The sequence below is a fragment of the Austrofundulus limnaeus genome, unplaced genomic scaffold (assembly GCF_001266775.1).
Source record: "Austrofundulus limnaeus strain Quisiro unplaced genomic scaffold, Austrofundulus_limnaeus-1.0 Scaffold335, whole genome shotgun sequence".
Taxonomy (NCBI): domain Eukaryota; kingdom Metazoa; phylum Chordata; class Actinopteri; order Cyprinodontiformes; family Rivulidae; genus Austrofundulus; species Austrofundulus limnaeus.
The window spans coordinates 83,479-88,487 of NW_013952737.1; the positions used below are offsets into that span (position 1 = coordinate 83,479).

Here is a 5,009-nt window from a genome sequence, read left to right on the forward strand (position 1 = left end):
CTGTCATACTCACCAATGGCAGCAAGAGGATTAAAGCTCAAGCACTCATTGACTCCGGTGCTGAGCGTAACCTGATCTCAGAGGATCTCATCAAAGAACTTCACCTCCAGGGGCAGCCACTTGAGCCCCCTTCCTCCATTTTTGATATTACTGGACAATTAATCTCCCAGATCCACTTCAAAGTCCCTCAACTGCAGTTTATTGTTTCTAGTAATCATCACGGCAGCGGTGAGTTCATGATTTTCTCCTCCTCTACATCCCAAGTAATCTTAGGTTTTCCTTGGCTCGGCCAACATAATCCTGATGATTAATTGGGCTGAGAAAAGAATTGATCAATGGAGTAATTATTGTTTACAGAACTGTTTGAAGTCGGCTGTTTCCACATGTTCTGATATTACCCAGATCAATAAAGAGGTGGATTTATCCAAGATACCTCCTGACTATCACGATCTCAGTGCAGTCTTTTGTAAAAATAAAGCACGGTCTCTCCCCCCACATCGTCCGTATGATTGCGGGATCAATCTGTTACCAGGGGCACCGTTACCATCCAGCCGGCTTTATAATCTGTTTGCTCCTGAAAGAGAAGCTATGAAGGAGTACATAGAGGAGGCTTTAGCTTCGGGTCATATTAGACCTTCCACTTCTCCTCTTGGTGCCGGGTTTTTTTTTTTTTTTTGTAGAGAAGAAGGATGGAAGTCTCAGACCTTGTATTATTTCAGGGGTCTGAATGAGATCACTGTTAAAAACAAATACCCCTTGCCTTTAATGGATTCTGTGCATCAGCAACTCCACTCAGCTACAGTATTCACTAAACTAGACTTACGCAATGCCTATAACTTGGTCAGAGTTAAAGAAGGGGACGAGTGGAAGACTGCGTTCAAAATTCATTTAGGACAGAGTATCTGGTAATGCCTTTTGGGTTAACCACTGCACCTGCAGTTTTTCAATCCCTAATCAATAATGTGCTTCGGGATTTTCTCGATGTCTTCGTTTTTGTGTATTTAGATGATATCCTCATCTATTCCTCCAACCCAGTCGAACATCAGAAACATGTTCGTATGGTCCTTCAAAGATTACTCGAGAATCAACTTTATGTCAAAGCCGAAAAGTGTGAGTTTGGGGTACCCACAGTCTCGTTCCTTGGTTTCATTTTTGGTCAGGGGTGTGTTAGCACWGACCCCCATAAAATCAAAGCGGTCGCTGACTGGCCTGTTCCCACTAATCGTCGCCAGTTACAACGTTTCCTTGGGTTCGCCAATTTCTACAGGAGATTTATTAAAGACTACAGTAGGATTGCGGCTCCCCTTACCCAGCTAACCTCCACTAAGAAGGTCTTTTCTTGGGGCCCTGAGGCTGAATCAGCCTTTTGTAAATTAAAACAGAGTTTTTGTTCATCTCCCATCCTCCATCATCCCAGACCCTCTGAGCAGTTTGTAGTGGAGGTGGACGCATCAGATACTGGGGTGGGGGCRGTTCTTTCCCAAAGGTCTAACTCGGATAACAAGCTTCACCCTTGTGCCTTTTTTTCTCGTCGCCTTTCACAGGCTGAGCGTAATTACGATGTGGGAAATCGTGAGTAACTGGCTATCAAACTGGCACTCGAAGAATGGCGGCACTGGCTGGCACTGAATGGTGCTTTATCAGAGCTGAACAACAAAAGAAATCTGAAGCTCCTATGTTGAACAGTTTCTGAGTTATAAGCATTTTTTCATGTCCTGATACCCCTTTTTCAGATAAATTGGGGGTCGGGGGCACTGATTGGTGGGCCTCATGGATAGAGCTTCATCAGAGCTAAACAAAAAAAGAAATCTGAAGCTCCTATGTTGAACAGTTTCTGAGTTATAAGCATTTTTGCATGTCCAGACCCCCCTTTTTCAGATAAATTGGGGGTTTGGGGGGTGGGGGGCACTGATTGGTGGGCCTGATGGATAGAGCTTCATCAGAGCTAAACAACAAAAGAAATCTGAAGCTCCTATGTTGAACAGTTTCTGAGTTATAAACATTTTTTCATGTCCTGACACCCCTTCTTTGAAAGGAGCCCCCTCCTCAAATATGGGGCCTATCGTAAAACCGTTGGCTGGCGCAGTGTAGGTCGAACTCTTCTACAGTCCTGCCAAATTTTGTTGATCGGTGCAGCCATTTTTGTGCTACGGTTGACCAAAAATCACTCAACAAAAAAAATAAATAAATAAATAAACAGTACGAAAACAACATGACGTGTGACCAGGTTCCCGCGAGTCCAGTCATGTTCTAATAAACAGCGCTGATCAGCAGCGCAGCTACGAGCTAATGTAATTTCCCCCAAGTTTTAAAAATTTATTGAGTAGTTTGTGAACTCAAAACACCATAAATCCAGACAGAATGAGTTGCTGTTATGCTACGTTTACACCAAATGCATTGCACGCCTCTAAAAATCTCAAAACGCACACGTCCTGACGCTGGTATCCAGTGATAACAAATGCATTTGATGTGAATGTAGACACGCGTGATAGGAGGAGCCTTTTAACCGTAGTTTCGATAACTTACCAAACATGCCAACTTCCTCACTAATCATCCTCCAGGCAAAATCCTTTTTATTTCTATCACGATAATGGACATAAATGGCATGATCATAAATGATCGGACTATCAGTATTTCCTCCATTGTTTGTGTGATCCGATTTCCCAGGCTTCCGGTATTTCCGGCCCGTCACCAGTCCGTCACTGAGCAGAGTCTCTCTGATTGGTTGATGCGATGTGTTGACCAGTAAAAGTTCAGATTTTCTAACTCATGTCGGACGCTTTGGACGTGCTGCACCCACGGAACATGCTCATGACATGTGCACCGCTGCGAACTGCGCTGCTCGAAATGTGCCAGATATGCTGCTCGGCTTCTAGACGCCCCTAGATGCGCGTCCACAATTGACTTTGCATGTAAACCAGATGCTCCCGATGCTCAAAAYGCGTTTGGTTTAAATGTAGCATTAGTCCACAGGTCATGGGCTGAGCTCCTCTCTGTCACACACACACCGCAGGTCAGACAGTCCCGTTCAGGAGCAATAACCCTTAAGGGCCCAGATTATAATCGGTCTTTAAAATGTGGTAAATAAATTACTCTCGGTGACTGAGAGGAAGTTTTTTTGATAGTTGCATTTTTTAACTGTTATCCTTTATATCTACAAGAGTTAAAGTTCTTCCAGAGTTTTAATGTAGTTCTAATGATTATTAGAAAGGGCATGATTTGAGGGTTTTACTGATAATATTTTATTCAAAACATGTTACAGAAGTCATAAGAAGCAGGTTTATTTTGAACAAACATTACAAACGTGTTCATTCCTACAAAACTGTCACATGTATTCACAAACAACACTAAACTGATTCAGATTAACATAAAAGAAATCATGTTTCATAATTAAATGTCCGCTTCCTGCTAAAAAGAAAAATCCTCCATCCATTCTGTCCTTGTTCCTTGTTCCTCAAAGTGGGGCTGGAGTCTGTCCCAGCTGCCTTTGGGTGAAGGMAGGGGACACCTGAACAGGTCTCCAGTCTCCATCAGGGACACAAAAGAGACAAACAACCATCCACACTCTGTAACCTTCTGGAGCTCTTCTGTGTGACTCTAGATGTGACAAAGTGAGAACTCTGGACTCAGATCCATTTGCTGCTGCACAGAGTTCTAATCACTTAATATCAATAATAATTAAATAAATAAATAAATAAATTATCATTGATAATTATCAGGAGAAGACCTTAACTTTAGGATGTAGTTAGGCAATTAAATATTCACAATGTAAATTTATTACTATAAGTGAAGGTGGGTCATGTAAAATTATGTTTTTATAAAACTAGTAACCCCACCCCCAACCATTTTTGGRGGGAAACACTGGGGTCCTTTTTTCACTCCCCCATTCCCTAACTGCCATTTGTGGATGGGGTCCAGAGGAGGAGCGGACCGTCTGGTGGGGGACTGGGCTGCGGGTGGGCTCGGAGCCTGGAGGGGTGCCAGGGACAGGGCTGGTGCTTCGGTTTCCTAGGAGCCGTTTCGAATCCCAGAGTATGGCTCCTGGTTGCCATGGTTGGCCCGCTGGCCGGGGTGGCTGCCAGAATTCGGCAGGTTGTCGGTTGGGGGAGTGCACAGGGCCATTAGCGGTGTGTGGGGGTGGTCGGGGCGTGGCTTCGCTGTGGTAGCGGGGTTCGCCGGTCGGCTTGGTGCGTCCCGGGCCGAACCTTGGCTGTCTGCTCCTCTCCACCCCAGAATGAACGGGTCTACCTCTTGGGTTTGGATGTGGGCTGCCCTCAGTAGGGGCCAGGTGCATGTCCTGGACCTGGGGGGCATAGAGTGTGTATCGGGAGTGTGAGTGGATTATGGCGTCCATTTTGTGTGTCTTTGAATGAATGGTTGTGAGAATGAGGGTGGGATTGTGTCTGTGTATGTTTGGATATTTGTCAGGCTGAGACTTGGGCTGCCCCCTTTTCTGGTTTATCTGGGGACCCACTGCTGGTGGTGCCCCCGCCCCCACCCCCGCTGCATTGCCCTTTGGTGGTTTGTGCCTTTCCCCGCTGGTGAGCTGGTGGCTCTCGGTGTCTGGGCTGGGCGCTTGGGCGTGTGCCGGCTCGGCCTGGTGACTGCCTGGTGGGGCTTGGACCCTTTGGCCCTCTCGGGCCTCGGCTTGGGGTGGTGTGCCCTGGGGGCCTGGGCCTCTGTGTCCATGCCCGGATCTACTCTTGCACTGCAGGTGCCAGTGGGACCTGTGAGTTCGTCACTGCTGGCCCTGGGGGATTACTGCATGGGGACGCTGGGCGGGGGTGGTTCTCCCGGTTCTCTCCTGTGGTCTGCTCTTGGGGGTGGGTGGGCGGTTCTTCATGCGCTGATGCCCCTGGGAGCTCTGTGTTTGGGGTCCCTCTCGGGCTTTTTGGCTCTGGTCTTCCCTGTGTCTGCTTCAGGTCTTATGGGTCGAGTCTGTGGGTCTCTTAAGTCACTATTAAATATTCCATTGGAGAAATCTGTGTATACATACATACATACATACA

The 5,009-nt window shown here is 46.6% G+C and overlaps 1 protein-coding gene across 1 annotated transcript in view; it reads left to right on the top strand.

The window, feature by feature from the left end:
• Nucleotides 1-10: 10 nt before the first annotated feature.
• ackr5 (atypical chemokine receptor 5) overlaps nt 11-5,009 on the top strand; it is a gene marked incomplete at its 5' end in the record, with an annotated part of 15,383 nt that continues 10,384 nt past the window's right edge. Inside the window, 1 exon segment of the mRNA XM_014022568.1 lies at nt 11-228.